General features: G+C 39.9%; 1 pseudogene; it reads left to right on the plus strand.

Moving 5' to 3' along the window:
* Window positions 1-1,024: 1,024 nt before the first annotated feature.
* Window positions 1,025-4,350, plus strand: LOC140872569 (disease resistance protein RGA2-like; annotated as a pseudogene).
* The last annotated feature ends 15,662 nt before the right edge of the window (window positions 4,351-20,012 follow it).

The raw sequence follows: 20,012 nt of genomic DNA on the forward strand, positions 1-20,012 counted from the left end.
CAAGGGAATAACTGATTTTATGTTTGTTGGCTAAAACAAGATTCTATATAATACTATGTATCTTATGATTTAGATCTAAGGACAAATAAAGAAGAACCCGATCTACTGAAATTTCAAAAAATATTTATAAAAAAAATCATCGAAAAAAATATGAAATATAATTAGCCTTCTTCAATTTCATACTAATTATAATTGAGCCAAAAAAAAAATCTGTCCCTTAACTGGACTAAAGTTGATTACAAGTGTTTCCGTCAAAAAAAAAAAAACTTGGCTTCTTTAATATTTATATTGTGATTTTTTTATATTGAAATACAAACATGATGTTTAGGGATGAAAATTTTCTCAGAGCGTTTTTTGGACCCGATTAAATAAATTAGTAAATGGGTATAAGGATCTCGTATATGGGGATGAAGGAGGATGTAGTAATATCCTATCCATATCCGACCTGATATCCGATTAAATATATATATATATACACATATACATACATACACATATTAATTTATATTAAATAAATGCTAATTTAATTTTTTTGTTGAATTATGTTATTTGGACGAAACAATGAAAATTATTAATATAAAACTAATGCTATTTTTAAGAGTTTTATTTTCTATATAATTCTTAGGTTGTAGATTTTCTTCTATGTTTCATTTTTTTATAGTTGTCTTAAAAATTTTGGTATAAAATCTAGTAAACAAGTATAGTTTTATCAAAATAATTAAAATTTAAAAACAATATATTTTTATAGAGGAGATACAATAAATGGGGATATGGGTAGAGTATGAATATCCGATCTCCGACGAGTATGAGGATGAGATGAAATTGAATACCGGATAAATATTAGTATGAGATGAATTTAATACCCGACCCATTGTTAAGGGATGTTGAATAAATCAACAATGTCTAGAGCCATTTCAACAATAATCGGTTAATTTGAAATTTTTGTGTGACTTTGTGAAATAAATAAATTATTTAATGTGGGGAAAGGAAAGTCTTTGGATTTTCAAAGCTCCCTCGTCAGATCACACTTCTCTCCATAATTTCTCCCTTGCCCAAAATGGCAGAGACATTTCTGAAACTTTTGTTGGACAATCTGAGCTCTCTTATCCAGCAGGAGATTGGATTGTTGATGGGTGTTGACAACGAGATGAAGAAGCTTTCCAGCACGCTCGCCGCCATCCAATCGGTGGTGGAAGATGCAGAAATGAAGCAATGGGAAAGCAAGGCAGTAACCGACTGGCTATGCAAGCTCAACGACCTCACTTACGAGATCGATGACATTTTGGATGAGTGTGCGTCTCAAGTCTCAAAATTGGAGCACAAAAATTGGAAATCCAATCGCTACAGTTTGAAGAAAATCATGTTCCGGCGCAAAATCGGGAGAAGGATGAAAGAAGTTTTGGGGAAACTGGACATGGTTGCTGCAGAGCGCGACAAGTTTCATTTGCGTGAAATGGGTATGGAGAAAAAGAGTGACTATGCTGCAATACGCGAGACAGGCTCCATTTTGAACGAGTCTCAACATGTTTATGGAAGGGATAAAGACAAGGAAGAGATTGTGGAGATCTTGGTGAATCAGGTGAGTGACTGTGAAAAACTTTCTGTATTGTCGATCATTGGCATTGGAGGCCTTGGCAAGACCACTCTTGCTCGCCTAGTCTTTAATGATAAAAGAGTAGTTGAACACTTTGATACTAAAATTTGGGTTTGTGTCTCCCACAATTTTGATTCGAAAACTGTGATTAAGGCCATGATAGAATCTGCCACTGGGAGTGGAAGTGCTTCCAATTTAGCATGCCTGGATGCTTTGCAACGTCGCCTTTGGGAGTTGTTGAGCCTGAAAAGATATTTGATTGTGTTAGATGATGTGTGGAATGATGAACAGGAGAGGTGGGATAATCTGAGAAATACTATAGCTTGTGGCTCAAGAGGTGCTGCTATAGTTCTCACCACACGCCTTAAAAAAGTCGGAGACATCATGGGAACACTTCCATCCCATAACTTAACCGGGTTGTCCCGTGAGGATTGTTGGTTGTTGTTTAAAGGGTGTGCGTTCGGACAACAGAACGAAGAACACCCTAATCTTGAATGCATTGGGAAGCAGATGCTGGAAAAGTGTGGCGGCGTGCCACTTGCCGCAAAGGCCCTTGGAAGCCTTCTGAGGTTTAAGAGGACAGAAAAGGAATGGATTCATGTCCAAAACAGTGACATTTGGAATTTGCCGCAAGAAACTCTGCTGTTACCAGCCTTGCGATTGAGCTATCATCATCTTCCCTTAGAAATGAGGCGTTGTTTTGCTTATTGTGCTGTATTTCCCAAGGATTCACTGATTGTGAAAGAGGAGTTGATATTTCTTTGGATGGCTCATGGGTATATTTCATCAAATGGAATACTAGAGGAGGAGGATATTGGTAATGAAATATGGAACGAGTTAGTTTTAAGATCTCTGTTCCAAGATGTAAGAACAGATTTTAGAGGAACGATTTTCACGATGCATGATCTTGTTCATGATCTAGCCCAATCGGTAATAGACAATAAGGTCCCCAGATTTAAAGCCCAATGCTATGCTGAAAGTGTATCGATAGGCAAAATTCGCCAGGTAAATTTACGGAAACATCACGTCGCTTTTCCTTCTAGCATTCAGCTCGAGGTGGATTTATCTTTCAGTTTAAGGAACCTGAATAGTTTGAGAATATTAGATGCAAGTATGACAAATATAGATAACGTGCCTTCTACAATTGGCAATCTAAAGCATTTGAGATATCTGAATTTGTCTTCCACTAAGATTCATACGCTTCCCAGTCTTATATGTAGTCTTTGGAATCTGAAAATTTTGAACTTGAATTATTGTACACATCTTGTTGGGTTGCCTAGACGTATGATATTCTTAAAAAATCTTTGTCACCTTCTGTTAGAAAAATGTGAATCATTGAGTGAGATGCCGTCAAAAATTGGGGCATTAAGTTCCCTTAAAACATTGAGTCTGTTCGTTGTGAGTCATGGAAATCAACCTAGTGAACTGCAATTCTTGAATCTTGGAGGCAAGCTTAATATTTGTCACTTGAAAGAGTGGAAAACCATATGGAAGCAAAGATGGCGTATCTTCGTGATAAAGTGAATCTTCGTGAACTGAGACTAGGATGGGAAGATAAAAACAAGTCCAAATTGTTGGAGAATGTGGATGAAAAGGTATTAGAAGCTCTTGAACCTCATCCAAATCTTGAAATTCTAGAAATTTATGGATTCAATGGAAGGTATTTTCCGAAATGGTTGAGATATTCAAGTTTGATGAATCTAGTTAAATTTGATTTAGCAAATTGCCCAAATTGTTCAAGTCTTCCGCAATTGAGTAAGCTGCCTTATCTCAAAATCGTGTCTTTAAAACATCTTGTCATAGAGTACATCATTGAGGATGATGTTGAAGACGGAAGTCCAATGTTTACAAAATTCCCGTCCTTGGAAGAACTTACACTATTTTCTCTCCACAATCTAAAAGGATTTGGAAAGGAGGAAGCTATAGAAATATTCCCTCGTCTTCAAAAGCTTTGTATTCGAAAGTGCCCCTCGCTGATATTGCCACCGCTTCCACCTCTCAAAGAGCTAGTCATAAGTGAAGGAAGCAACTTAAACAGATTATCTAAACCCGAGGATCTTACTTCTCTCCATGTTCGTAATGCTGATATTCCGAATGAGGTACTGGAAAAACTCAGTAATCTCAAGTCCTTGAAGATTTACAAAGCACATGAAAACTCCCTGGTGGAGCAAGGTTTGCGGGGCTTGAAATCTCTTGAATATTTAGGTTTATGGGAGAGTAAGACAATGACATGTTTTCCTCATGGTTGGTCTCTACACCTCACTGCTCTGACGAAATTAAGTATATGCTGGTGTCCTGAACTTGTCGAGCTACCAGAAGATATAACATATCTTCAATCTCTTAAAGAGATCTGTCTTTGTTTTTTTGCCGAAGATGGTTTCCCTACCTGAAGCACTAAAACAACTTCCCTCTCCCTATTATCTAGGCGTGGCTGACCTTCCTCAGCTGACTACGCTATCGGCCTGTTTGACAAGTTTCACGTCTCTTCGTGGTTTAGTCATTCGCAATTGTACAAAGTTGACATCTTTTCCTCCTGTGGGAAATCTTGAATGCTTATGGATTTGGGATTGCTCGGAATTGGAAAGACGATGCGAGAAAGAAAGAGGAGCGGATTGGTATAAGATAGCCCACATTCCCAGTGTGAAGATTGGGGTGCATGATTGTGGTATACATACAAGCTATATATTCAACTGAGATTCGGAGTACAAAGAAAAAGAAGAATGGCATTGTCTGCTCGTTCAGCGATTTGTTTCCCTGAAAGCAAATGTCTGCTAGAAAAACAAATTATCTTGTTGCTGTGATAAGTACATACTTTATGTTTCTATACGTTTGTGTTTTGTTTTTCCATGCATCACACTTGGAACTTATATTAATGTGGTTAAACAATTAACTAATTCGAGTACTATTATTTCAAAGTTGTGTAATAAATAGTTCAGTAGTTAATATATTTTACCCATTTTGATAGTACAAAATTAAATATATATGACCATACTTGGAATTTTTATAATTAGTGTGTTAGTCAAATAATTCAAAAAAATAATTTGCTCAAAACATTAATTAGTTTAAGTTTTTTACTTATATTTTATCTAAGGGTAGAAAAAAAATCGGTTAAACCTAATTAACCGAAAAACTCGAATTAATTTGAAAAATTTTGGTGCAGTTAATTATAAAATTTAGTTTAAATATTTTAAAAAATTTCAGTTAAATATGTTTTGGTTTTGATTATTGATATAAAATCGGTTAAACCAATCTAATTGATTTATTTTTAAATAATATTAAATTTCATCTATAGTGTCTTAATTGTGTTGGACCGTTGGCTTTGGTCTTGTGTAAACTGTAAACTACTTATTCTCATTCTCTTGCTATGTTACAGAGCACATGATGTTTATATAACAAAATTTGACTTGGTTTAGTTAATTATATCATATTTTTTCAATGAAAAATTCGATCGGTTTAATTATATTTTTTTAAAAAAATTGAGTAATACAATTTGGACTATGAGGTTTGACCGGTTCGATTCTAATCGAATGCTTATCCATGCCTTCGTCAAATGGAGAAGTAAGATGAAAAAATGTTTGGTTGGTGTGATTTGTGAATCAGTTTCAATGTATCAAATGATTTTCAGTTCTATAGTTTAAATAAATATAGTAGCCGAAAATTCAGATAACATTATTTGAAAAATATATCGTGATAAATGTTTGTATATATGTTAAAAAAAACTTAAATTTGCTACAAATATTTTTCACAAGTTATTTTCAACAAAAAATTTTATAACATAAAATTGACGTGTGAAACTATTTTATAATATTTTTTTTGCATAAAAATGTGTATAATCAAATAGAGAAACTAAGAAAAATTGGTCTCGGGAAAATAAATCAAATAATGCTGAGACCAAATATCACTAGTGATGTTAGTATTTTTTTAATTTTTAAATCATTAGTTGTGTTAGGAATTAGGATCGACGACGTGTTTAGGAGTGAATGAATACCACTCGAAATTTTCAAGATTAATCAATACTATCTCAACTTAGCCGAGATACAATTGAGCAAGCTTACAATTATGTACGGAAATAGATATGTGATCTCAGTTGAACACTTAATGATATTTTTATCAAACTCGACAGAGTTATAGAAATAAGAATAAAATAAGAAAACTGATTGTTTCTAGAAGTTCAAAGGTAGTATAATCCCTTCTACGTTTCATCTTCTTCTATTTTTATAATATTCACAATAAAAAACTTTGATGATTACAAATAATTTATAACAGCCCACTTCGCCTTGGACTCAACACTTTTTCAACCGAAAGTCCTAGTTTATCACTCTTAAACTATATGTCCCTGCTCGTGGATAAACTGTGCGGATGTGTACTTCCACCACTTTTGAGTTCGTCCCTCGAGTAGAAAAATGGCAGCCTACATCTTCTACTCCTTGGTACATTGGACAGAATGAAAACAACTCTTCATATATATGCTCAAATCAATCATCCGCTACCTATGGAGTCTCACCTCCCACCAATGTCATAGGTCCCATATGAAGGAATCGATGCAGCTCATAACGACGAGGGCCACCCTCGTGATGATGACGGTGTCCTCGGAGATGCCTCTGAGCATCATCGCCCCAATGCCCGACATTGTGATGGTTACTCTCATCATCGTGTCCGACCATCTGAAAAGAGTAACGGACATTATTCCTAAAAAGCATTATCTAAGTTCAAAAATCTCATACATGCTCTGATATTATAAATATAGTAACCTAACCTAAATCACCTACTACTAGTATGAAATTAACTTAAACAGTGAAATGAATACGTAACTTGACTTGCAAGATACAAATTCCTTAATATTAGTTTCCTATTTTTACAAGATATTTTTTAGTTGTTTTGCCTTTTTAAGAATTTTAATTGCATTTAATTGATATATTTGATCTTTTATTTAAAAGTATTTTTTTATTACTGATCACTTGTTTTCATAATTTATAGAACTCTGAATAAGGAATATTTCCTATGTTTACAAGAATCTATATATATCAAGGGACTATGGTTGCGACACAAAATGCTGATTACAGAAAATCAAGAGCTCTAAACATTGAATAATATTGAAGATTTTCTGAAGGAATTTTTAACAGCCGATCGTCGTTGTTGTTTCTGTGTTGTCGCAACGTGTTGAGAACATCTGAAGACAACATTTAGAAAGTGTTGATTGAAGACTTGGTTTTGTTTCTCTGATTTCGGCATACAAGACTAACATTCTATTGGTTTTTTGTAAATTGATTACATTTTCTAGTGATTATTTGACCTGAAGCACGACACAAGTACTTGTTACTTGTGTATAATTTTTTTAACAGGGTTACTTGTGTATAATTATCTTTGAGTATTGTTTATCTTAGTTTTTGTTCAGGTTTTATAATTCTGCTGCATGTTGTCTTAGGTGTTGACAACACCATAGACAACACCCACTTACAATTACAGATATTTCAATCCCGTCAAAACATAAAACTCTTACAAATGTCATTAGAGCCAAATCTTGAATTTACTAAATGATATTCTGGTTATTTTTGATTTGACAGGAATCTACCATGGACATACCTTATCCCAGCACCAAACTTCAACCACCAATCTTGGACGAGACCAAATGCACTTTGGAAAGTGAAGATGAGGGTTTACATCAAATACTTAGATTAGATAGCATGACAATGTGTTCTAAATGGTTGAGTTCTACCAAAGAAAACTTGTGCAGATGGTGATATAGTGTTTAAACCCGAAATCAAATGGACATCAGCTGAAGTTCAAACTTTCAATTACAATTCGAAAGCCTTGAATGTTATTTTTTTATCTGTTGATATAAATATGTTTGGACTAATCACTAAGGTCCCGTTTGGTAGGGGTGAATGGTGATTAGCCTCAAAATAGCTAATTATCTTGTGTTTGATTGGTAAGTCCGAAAGGATTATTCGGACATTAGAAGATATGCGGAGGACTTCAGTGATATACTTTGGTTTGTCGTGGCAAGATCATTTGCCGACGATAGAGTTTGCATATAACAATAGCTATCATCGCAGTATTGGCATGGAAAAATTTGAGGCTCTTTATGGTCATCATTGTCGGACACCTTTATTTTAGGATGAGGTAGGAGAACGACAGGTAGAAGGGCCGGAGTTGATCCAGCAGATCGTGGACAAAGTTGATTTGAACAAGGAAAGGATCGGGACAACACAGTACAGACATGCCAATACCAAGAGAAGACAATTGTATTTTAAGGCGGGAGAACATGTTTTCATGTGAGTATCAATGTAGTGACCCGTAACTAATTAAGGTGATTAAAAGAATAATTAAAAAAAAGTAAGCTAATTGGGCCAGGACAGATCGGACGATCCGAAGCAAGGATCGGACGCTCCGTCGGCAGGATCGGATGGTCCGAACGTGTTTGGAGGTTCCAATTGGAGATCGGACGGCCCGAACGTCATTTATAAATAGAGGTGTCGAGGTTCATTTCTAGGCGCACCAAATTCCTTTTCTCTCTCGATTCTTAGCCTTCTAGCTTAGATCTAGGGAATTCTAGGCGTTCTTTTGGGATTCCAGAAGTTGCATAGCAATCCAGGCGTCGTAGCGGAGCTGTGGCCTAGTTTTGAGGCAAGCAACAACAAAGAGCTGACGAAGGATGCAAGTATAACTTTGACTTCCTAAAAATATTTAGGAGTATAGAATAGCTTAATTAAGGCTTTTAGAGATTACTGAGTGATGCATGGGTAATTGCATTGTAGGCTCATTAGACTGAACTTGTAGACGTGGGATCTAGACCGGTGTGCTAGGTTTGACCCGCAGTGTTAGAGGTACGTAGTACTGACCGAGATAGCCGACATGATATATATGCTTATATGCTGCATTTGCATGTGCTATATGTTTTCCATGATTTACTGCTTTAGCGCATGAATGTTTTATACTGGACTGCATCCCGTGAGATGTGAGTCATTGAGACAGTTTCCATAGGGAGCTTGTAACTCATCATTGACTCAAGTCAGGTATTATCAGATTCCATGTGAGCCTTGTGTCCTGTTTTGGATTCGGGTCAGGTTTTGGGGAGGCTCAGCCCCTGGTTTCGCCATCACTAGGAGTGACCACGACGGTGGAGTAGACGCTATAGTTGATAGGGTGAATATACGAGTACCCTCGGGAGTCGCTCTCTGGCAAGGTGCTGTATATTCGGTGGCGCCCTTAGCAGACTGTTTGTAGTGACCCGCGCCGTTATCACTACTAATCAAAACTTAAGCATGCAATTAATCAAAAAAATAATCTTAATCAGAGTAACTGCGGAATTAAAGTAATTCAAATACCAGGTAAGCAAAACCTAGTGGTCAACCCTGCTATCCAGCCTTGGTCACCACCTAACCTCCCTGTCCCCGGGAGAACTACCTGCAACTGCCCCATGGAATAGGGCATCCAGCCAACAGAAAACAACCGGAAATAAGCCTAACATGCTCAGTACGATAGTATGAGTATACACTATAATATGCGCATGAATGCAAATGAACTGGGTACCAAGACACTCAGGTCAAGAAACTAACTCATAGACCGGGCCCAGGGTATATAGCACGCTGCGCCGTCGCCTCAGGAGGTGGTATACCCAGTGGATAATGGTGACCTGATACTAGTACATGTGTCCAACCAATCATGGTGACCTGACACAAAACTTACGTATCCAACCATCCATGACTCGTAGGGTGAGCGCCCTACTACAGGTTACCTCTAAGGTAATAAAGCTGAATATGCATATGAATGCATACAGTCATGACATGATGTATCATATAAATCATGCAATCACATAATACATGCAAACACATAATACATGCATACTCATCTGGATATCTCGAATAAATACTTTCGAACCTTACTAAGGCAGATCCTAGAAGCTCCCATATAGGTCCAAGCCTACCATGCATCACTACAATATAAATAACCATGCATTACCTAGCATGTGAAACATCACCTACTAGGCTCTAAAAGACTTAATTAAACTACAGTCTACTCCCTATTTACTATAGGGAACCAAAGTCATACCTTCGTCCGTCTTTGGCCCGCTAATGTCGCATTCCCCAGAGCCTGGGCATAGCCTACCTACGACCCTTGGACGCCTCGCCAGAGCTCCGTTGCCTGGCTGCTACTGCGGACACTGTCCGCTATAAAAATACTATTTCGTACTCCAACTCTTAAAGAAAGAGTCCCAAAGCCATTAAAATAGAGCCATTACCGGGAGAGGAGAGTAAATTGGATATCCAAAATGAGAGCCTCGGACCCCTTTTTATAGGCCTGGGTTCGGACGGTCCGAACTGGGTTCGAAGGCTCCGATCCAAGCATGATTTTCACGTGTAGAGTGCATTTTGACACCTCAATCTGACGGGGAGTTCGGACGGTCCGAACTGGGGTCAGATGGTTCGAACTGCCAATTGTCCGAGCCACTTTTGACACCTGGACTTTGCTGAGTTCAAATGGTCCGAACTGGGTTTGGATGGTCCGAACTGGTCCGCACGCTCTGAATTGTTTGGGTCCTTCCGAACTCGTTTTGGACCCCCGGAACCCCCGGGACCTACCCTACCATTTTTGGACGTTCCAAATCTGATTTTACACTTATTTTTATCAAATAATAACTCCTTAAACATGTTTAAAATTACTTAATCTTGTGGAATTGAACCGAGCTACTACACTATTTTACCCAGGATTTTAAAGTCATTTATGTGCTGTATATTTGTTTATATATCATTGCTTTCGTATTGAGCTATGTCTCTTATGCCCCTGTGTTGGTGTTCTTGGGATACCTTGTGGCAGTGCAGGTTTGAGGTTAGACGGTCCAGGAGGCTCGCACAAGGAGTGAGGCCGGTGCCGGTGGCAGTGAGAGTTTAGTGGAAGGGTTGTGACCCTATGAACTTACAATTTGGTTGTATAAGTATTATATACTTTTTTTATCGTCGGTTGTATTCTGCCGATCAGATTTTTTGTATTTTGAGTATTATGCTATTCACGCTTTTATTATTATTGCATGCGCTTTATTACTCTGATTAGGTAGTGGATTCGGGTAGGGTCGCTACATTTATTGGTATCAGAGCGCATTGCAACTGGGGGAAATTAAGAAAATAGGATTGAAATACTCTTTGTTTTTGAACAGATGGCAGATTACGACGAGAGTCAAGATAGTGTAGGCGGTCGATGGGGCAATCGAGATGGTCGTAGGTGGGAACGACGCAGAAACCATGAGGATCGGGATCGTTTCAGTATGCACCGATTCCTTCAGATGAGTCCGAAGCCATTTATAGGTGGCGAGACACCTGGAGTTGCCGAGGACTGGATTGAGCTCTTAGAGAACTGCTTTCGACAGTATCAGTGTACTGAGGAGCAGAAGATGGAGACACTGGGTTTCCTACTGGAAGGAAATGCCAGGAAGTGGAGAACCATTTCTACACCGATCATAGCAGCTGGAGGAGTTTCTACTTGGGCGGAGTTCCGGGCGGCTTTCGAGAAGCTATATTTTCCTCTAGCCCTACTGCAGTCGAAGGCTAGCGAGTTGTTGATTTTGCAGCAGGTGTTGATGACTATCGAAGAGTACCAGCAGAAGTTCATCGAGCTTCTTCCTTATTGTTCGCAGTTTGCCGGTAGCTCTACGACACAACATACTCTGTTCCTTCAGGATCTTAACCCTGATATCCACCAGTTGGTTGCAGTGGGTGGTGATCTGACTTATGAAGCCTTGGTGAGTCGTTTCCACCAGGAAGAGGACAGCATTCGGAGGAACAGGTCCATGGGTTCTTCCATTTCCAAACCGACTAGCTCTTTGGGGCCGAAAGGTCAGTCTTTCAAGAAGCAGGGAGGAACTTCTTCTTATTCCTCTGGATCCAACGGAGTGCATTGATTTAGTGGTCAGAAGTGGAAACGTTGTCAGCAGTGCAGGCGGAGACATCTTGCAGGTCAGTGTTCTCGATTGACCAACGCATGTTTTCTGTGCTGACAGGAGGGACACATGAATAGGGACTTCCATACTCTGATGGGAGCAGCGAGTGGATCCATAGGCACTCAGGCATCTGTGCACCAGCAGCAGCAGCAACACTATCAGCAGCAGTGCCAGCATTCTCCGCGACAGACTTCTTCACGAGGTCATTCTTCCTTACGGCCACGTGTTCATGGGCAGGTATTTGCACTGAACTAGGAGCAGGCAGAGGCAGACATTGATCAGATGATTGCAGGTACCTATAGTTTGTGTGGTATTCTTGCTTATGTCTTGATTGACACTAGTGCATCATACTCATTCATCTCAGCACGTTTTTCTAAGAGGTATAGATTATCGTTTATTCTTTTAGATGTATTGCTAATAGTATCGACTCCAATGGGTAAAGAGGTCTTGGCCAAGCGTCTAGTTGTGGGTTGCATTTTTTATTTCGAGGGGCATCAGATCAGTGCTAACCTGATAGTTTTAGCAATGGAGGATTTTGACTGTATTATTGGGATTGATCTCCTGACTACTTACAGAGCCATAGTTGATTACTATCAGCGGTTTGTTCAGTTTCGTCCTGAGGATGGCGAGGCATGGTACTTATATGGTGAGGGAGCGCAACCCCCGATGCCAGTGGTTTCTGCTCTGAAAGCCCAGCGTGCTTTAGAGTCTGGTGGGTAAGGCTACCTTATCTACGCCATCAATGCATGCTTGGAGGGACCAGACATCCAGGAGATACTCGTAGTCCGTGAGTTTCCCGATGTGTTTGTAGTAACCCAGAATCCATTTTAAGATAATAATATGTTAAAAATGATTAAGGGTTAGTAATTAACCAATTCTACTGTTCATTCGGACTTCAGAATCAAGAATTGGCTTCCATAGTTTTGGCCAGTTCGGACGGTCCAAAGAGGACTTCGGACGATCCAAACTCAGCAAACTGGGGGCTCCGAAGAATGGCATGCTGACTTCGGAGTTAAGGCACGTTCGGACGGTCCAAACCAAGATCGGACGGCCCAAACTTCCTCATGCCAAGTAGGCAGGATTACTCAGCCATGGTTTTTGACAAGTGTCGGATTTAGGACACTTCGGACGGCCCTAAGTGGAGATCGGACGGTACGAACTCGACGTGTCTCGCATGCAGACAGTGAGCTGGATCGGACGATCCGAACCCGAGTTCGGAGGGTCCGAAGTTGACCAAAAATTTTCCTATAAATAGGGCTCATTCGATTTCATTTTGAATTACGAATTCCGAGTTTCCTTCTTCAATTATATAAGTGTGAGATATACACTTGAGGCCCCTATCGGTTATAATAGAGGTTCTGGAATAACCAAGGCGTTGTTATAGTCATCCGGGACTAGCGACTCCAAATGGCTTACTACGGACGAATGTATGGTCCGGGAATCTATTTAAGTTTTGGGAGTACTTATTAGCTTAGTTAAGGCTTATAGAACTTGTGTAGTGATACGGTGAACTTTTGAATATAGGCTTGGAACCTAGAATCCTACTAGACTTGAACTAGCCTAGAGGTACGTACAAATTGACTGAGATTGCCAGCGAGTATACTTGTTTATATGTTGCATTTATTTGGCATTATTATGTGGCATGATTTACCGTTTTCTATATTCATATATCATGTGCACACAATACATACATGTTGAGCCTATACCTTGTTATACCTGATTATAGAGCCGCTCAGCTCTATACTCGATAGTCTGTCACTGAGAGTACCGCAACAATGGGGACATGTATGTTTGACTACTCTGGTGTACTAGACGAGTGTGGTTGCACCCAAAGGTTGATCCGTGCGGTGGCAGCACTCATGTGGCGCCGGTACTGAGCATGACTTTTCAGATGACCCTTTATCAGTCATCATGTTGCATGAATCATATACATATGTTTACTCATATTTATGACTGGGCGTTAGCGCTCACGTCCTAGTTGTTATCTTGGACACCCTATTCAACGGGGCAAGTCACAGGATGGACGGAGCTGGTAGTTCGAGGCAGGACTAGAGAGCAGGCGCCTTGAGAAGTTATTTAAACAGCAGGATTCGATATAACTGTATAATGTTTACTTTTAACCTTTTCGATATGGTTGTATCACTACAGTATTAAGCATGGATATGTTTTACTAAGCTGATACGTAAATTATGGATTATGTTTCCGCACGTTTTACTCTGTTAAGAATTTTGTTGTATTAAGTTTAATGCATGCTATTAGTTGCCAGTTAGTAGATGATTTCATGCAGGGTCACTACAGTGTTTTCGGAGGAGATTCCAGGATTACCACAAGTGAGAGAGATCTAGTTTGGCATCGAGCTAGTACCAGGGACAACGCCGATTTCCAGAGCTCCATACCGATTGGCACCCTCTGAGATGATAGAGTTACAGAAGAAACTTCAAGATCTTCTTGATAAGGGCTACATTCGGTCGAGTGTTTCGCCATGGGGAGCCCTAGTCTTGTTTGTCAAAAAAAATATAGGTCGATGCGTCTGTGTATAGATTATCGACAGCTCAATCAGGTGATCGTGAAGAACAAGTATCCCCTTCCATGGACGATCTGTTTGATCAGCTTCAGGGTACCTCTATTTATTCAAAGATTGATCTGAGGTCGGGATACCATCAGTTGATGGTTAGAGAGGAGGATATCTCCAAGATAGCATTTCGTACGCGATATGGTCACTACGAGTTTTTAGTGATGCCGTTTGGTTTGACGAATGCTCCAGCTGTCTTCATGGATCTGATGAACGGAGTGTTCCACGACTTTCTGGACAAGTTCGTAGTGGTGTTCATCAATGATATCCTTGTATACTCTCGCAGCATGGACGAGCATGCTTATCATCTTCATATAGTTCTGCAGGTGTTGCGATAACGACAGTTGTAAGCGAAGCTGAGTAAGTGCGAATTCTGGATTGACCGAGTTGTCTTTCTTGGTCATGAAATTTCCAGGGATGGTGTATCAATTGATCCCAGCAAGACGGAGGCTATTCTGAATTGTGCGCGTCCGACGACAGCTTCCGAGATCCGTAGTTTCCTTGGCTTGGCAGGTTACTATCGGCGATTCGTAGAGAACTTCTCTCAGATTGCTAAGCCTCTGACTCAGCTGAAGAAGAAAGAAGTTTCTTTTGTATGGTCTGACGAGTGTGAAGATAGTTTTCGTGAGTTGAGACGTCGTTTGACGACAAATCTAGTGCTTTCCTTACCGTCTGGATCAGGTGGGTTCGTAGTATACACCGATGCGTCTCTCCAGGGTTTGGGATGCGTGTTGACTCAGAATGGCCACGTGATTTCTTATGCTTCAATACAGTTAAAGGCTCGCGAAGAGAATTATCCCGTACATGATTTGGAGCTTGCAACCATTGTTTTTTCTCTTAAGATATGGTGTCACTATTTGTACGGAGAGAGATTTGAGATCTTTTCCGACCACAAGAGCTTGAAATATCTGTTCACTCAGGCAGAGTTGAACATGCTACAATGACGATGGATGGAACTGTTGAAATACTATGATTGCGAGATCAAGTACCATCCAGGTTCTTCGAATCCGGTTGCTAATGCACTTAGTCGCAAAGTTCATGTGTGTTTCATTCGTACCAGTTCTGTTTCGCGGGTGGTTGAAAAATGTTATTCCTTGGGATTTACCTTTCGCCATAAAAAGGAACAGCAGGAAATTCGTGTTTCTTCGGTACTTGCAGAGCCAACCTTGTATCGACGAATCCGATAAGCACATAATTCAGATTCTAAGACTTAAAAGTTAGCCCATTTGGCTGAAGGTGAGAATACTTTTGGTTTCCATTTACAGGCAGATGGTATGTTGTGTCTTTCTGGCTGTGTGGTAGTGCCTGATGATTCAACACTGAGGGACAAGATCTTGTCGCAAGCTCACCGCAGTAGATTCTCTGTACATCCTAGCAGCATGAAGATGTATAAAGATCTCCGTACGAGATTTTGGTGGAAAGGGATGAAACACAATGTTTATCGGTTTGTATCCCCATGCCTTGTATGTCAGCAGGTCAAGGTAGAGTTTCGACGACACGGAGGACTGCTCCAGAGTTTAGAGATTCCTGAATGGAAGTGGGAGCATGTGACAATGGACTTTGTCACCCGCTTGCCGATGTCTTCTAGGAATTGCGATGCGATTTGGGTTATTGTGGATTGACTATCGAAGTCAGCGCATTTCCTTCCATACAATCGAGACTTCACTTTTGACCGGATAACACGTCTATATGTGCAAGAGATCGTCCGATTGCATGGTGTTCCGTTGAGCATAGTCAGTGACAGAGATCCGAGGTTTACCTCTAGATTTTGGGGTAGCCTACAGCGAGCCCTTGGTATGACTTTGAGTCTGAGTACGACCTATCATCCAGAGACAAATGGACAGACAGAGAGGACGATTCGCACTCTCGAGGATATGCTTCGAGCGACGGTCATGGATTTTGGACCAGCGTGGCATGACCATTTGGCATTGGTGGAATTTGCATACAATAATAGCTACCATCGCAGTATTGGCATGACACCATTTGAGGCTCTGTAAGGACGCCATTGTCGTACGCCCCTATTTTGGGATAAGGTCGACAAACACCAAGTTGAGGGTCCGCAGTTGATTCAGCATATGACTGATGTGGTAGAGATGATCCGACGTAGGATTAAGGCGGCCCAGGATCGACATGCCAGTTACACGAATACTCACCGCAGGCCACTACACTTTGAGGTAGGAGAACATGTGTTTTTGCGAGTGTCACCTTTCCGGAAGGTGATGAGATTCGGCCTCAAGGTTAAGTTATCACCCAGGTTTATTGGTCCGTTCGAGATTCTGGAGAAGGTTGGAGACGTGGTTTATCGTCTAGCTTTGCCACCATATCTTTCCAGTATCCATGATGTGTTTCACGTGTCCTTGCTGAGGCAGTATGTGGCAGATGAGTCGCACATCTTGAAACCAAATGAGGTGCAATTGGATCAGGATATGTCCTATGCGGAGATACCTCTCAGGATTGTTGACAGAAAGGACAAGGTGCTTCGCAATAAGCATATACCTCTGGTGATGGTACAGTGGCAGCGAAAGGGAACCGAATAAGAAACTTTGGAGCTGGAGAGCCGGATGTGAGCTGAGCATCCAAAACTATTTTGATGTTTTGTACTTTTTAATGTTCAGTTGTAATAAAGAACATTTGTTTGAATATCCATGTTTTCCTCTAGACTTAAATTTAGAGTACGAAATTTCTTAAGGTGGGAAGAATGTAGTGACACATAACTAATCAATGTGATTAAGAGAATAATTAACAAAAAGTATTATTAATTACTGTATATTCTAAATCAAGTTCCTAGTCGATTGAGCCGTCCGAAATAAGGATAAGGATCGCTCGAGCTCGAGACTAGAATCTGTGATGATGTGTATCACGTTTCATTGGTATGGACATAGAGATGTTCAATCATACAGATTGGTGCTCATACGATGAGTTCACTGAACTACCCTCCCTCGGACTTCCCAAGTGGTTATCATTCATCGAGTGGATAAGTCCGTGGTTATGGTTGTACACCATTAGTCCTTACGACCCGGGACAACACTGAGGCTCTACATGCTAGAACGTTACTTTGACTCGTTTATCGACTCCATGAGGGTCATCAGGTGGCGAGTTTGGGTACAGTTGCGACACATGTAGGAGCCAGTGCATTGTAGTCGGGGATTCACCGCTCACCTACGGGTGTGGATATCCTATGTGATAAAATGAGATAATAGTGCATGAAATCTCTGGCCAGAGTGTAAGATGTGTAGTAGAGTAAAGTGTTTACCAAGTTACACATGCGATGTCACTATGTATTCTCAAATACATCACATCGTTATCGAAATTCACATGCATCCCTCGATGAACCAATGGTTGCAGTTTCGATCGGGATATATGAGATGAAGGGACTGTACTGTACGTTAACCATAATCGACTGGTTCTTGCAGGCACTATCAGTGATACCTAGGGAATCATGGGGCGGTGCTACTTAACGCTCTTATCATGATTCGATGGGTTAAATCAGAAATGAGTTCTGACATTTTATGATCAAGAAGTTGATACATAGAATGAGGCTAATAAGGGTAAGCCTGGACCCACAGCTAGCTGTATCCCTGAACCATTGAGGGTTACACAAGTACTGGTTTTCCTGTTCCCGTTGAGATAATAAATTCAAAGAGTTGAATTTATGATAAACAAATTTGACTGGATCGATAGATAAGCTTTATAAATGGTTTATAAAGGCTTATAGAAATTTTGAGAGCAATATTAATTAAAAAGGGTTTAATTAATTTTTCCAAGATATATATATATTCGATATATATATATATATATATATAGATATATAATATAATATATTTATATATTATATTATTATGGGACCTTATGTTATTATAATATTTTTTAAAAAAAAAAGTTTAAATGAGTTGTTGGCTATTATTGCCGACAACTCATTTATTCCCTTCAATCAATTGATTGAAGGGATTGAAAATGGAGAGAAGCAGTGCATTAGATGCACAGAAAAGTTTTTGTTCTCTCTGCTCGAAGCTCTCTGCAAGCTCTCTTCTCCAGTCGTCTTCCTTTTGTTTTCTCTTCGTTAAATTTCTTCTTTTTTTTAAGTGCGAATTAGAAGAGGAATAGGAAATCCGGTCGTGGACCTGATTTGAAGAAAGGAGGAAAAATCCAGTTGATTGTTCGTAGGGATTTACAACAAGAGCTAATTTTGAAATAGTTGGAGCCATCGTCAATCTTTTAAGATTGATAGGTATAAATCTCTTAACTCCCTACGTACATTTATTTAAACCATACGAGTGTCCGAAAAAATTTTGAACGTCAAAATTAAATTTAAAATTCCGCTGCGTTTTGGGCACGATAGAGATCCGAGATCCAACAGTCTGGATCGATAGATAAGCTTTATAAATGGTTTATAAAGGCTTATAGAAATTTTGAGAGCAATATTAATTAAAAAGGGTTTAATTAATTTTTCCAAGTAGGAATTGGAGATAAGGATCCATAATATATATAGATATATATATAAATATATATTCGATATATATATATATATATATAGATATATAATATAATATATCAGGGCTAGGGCTTACATCATCATCTACGTCAGCAAGGTGATGTCATGGCTGACGTGTGTATGGGACTTGGGATGCTCCGAAGTCGAGTTCGGATGGTCCGAATGTGTTCGGAGGCTCCGATCGGAGGTCGGACGGTCCGAACGTCTTCTATAAATAGAGGTGTCGAGGTTCATTTCTAGGCGCACCAAATTCCTTTTCTCTCTTGATTCTTAGCCTTCTAGTTTAGATCTAGGGAATTCTAGGCGTTCTTTTGGTATTCCGAAAGTGGCATAGCGATCCAGGCGTCGTAGCGGAGCTATGGCCTAGTTTTGAGGCAAGCGACAACAAAGGGCTGACGACGGATGCAAGTATAACTTTGGCTTTCTAAACATATTTAGAAGTATAGAATAGCTTAATTAAGGCTTTTAGAGCTTATTGAGTGATGAATGGGTAATTGCATTGTAGGCTCAGTAGACTGGACTTGTAGACATGGGATCTAGACCCGTGTGCTAGGTTTGACCCGCAGTGTTAGAGGTACGTAGGTACTTACCGAGATAGCCGGCATGATATATATGATTATATGCTGAATTTGTATGTGCTATATGTTTTCCATGATTTACTGATTTAGCACATGCATGTTTTATACTCGACTGCATCCCGTGAGATGTGAGTCATTGACAGTTTCCATAGGGAGCTTGTAACTCATAATGGATTCGAGTCAGGTATTGTCAGTTTCTATGTGAGTCTTGTGTCCTGTTTTGGATTCGGGTCAGGTTTTGGGGAGGCTCAGCCCCCGGTTTTGCTATCACTAGGAGCGACCACGATGGTGGAGTAGACGCTATAGTTTATAGGGTGAATATACGAGTACCCCCGCGGAGTCACTCTCTGGAAAGGTGTTGTATATTCGGTGGCGCCCTGAGCAGACTGTTTTACCCAGGATTTTAAAGTCATTTATGTGTTGTATATTTGTTTATATATCATTGATTTCGTAGTGAGCGTTGTCTCTCAAGCCCCTGTGTTGGTGTTCTTGGGATACTTTGTGGCGGGGCAGGTTTGAGGCTAGACGGTCCAGGAGGCTCGCACCAGGAGTGAGGTCGGTGTCAGTGGCAGTGAGAGTTTAGTGGAAGGGTTGTGACCCTATGAACTTTCGATTTGGTTGTATAAGTATTATACACTTTTGTTATCGTCAGTTGTATTTTGTCGATCAGATTTGTTGTATTTTGAGTATTCTGTTATTCACGCTTTTATTATTGTTGCATGTGCTTTATTACTCTGATTAGGTAGTGGATCCGGGTAGGGTTGCTACAATAACCTTTCCGAAAGGTGATGAGGTTCGGTCTGACGGGCAAGTTAGCATCGAGATTTATTGTTCCATTTGAG

This window comes from Henckelia pumila, unplaced genomic scaffold, assembly GCF_033568475.1.
Source record: "Henckelia pumila isolate YLH828 unplaced genomic scaffold, ASM3356847v2 CTG_466, whole genome shotgun sequence".
Taxonomy (NCBI): domain Eukaryota; kingdom Viridiplantae; phylum Streptophyta; class Magnoliopsida; order Lamiales; family Gesneriaceae; genus Henckelia; species Henckelia pumila.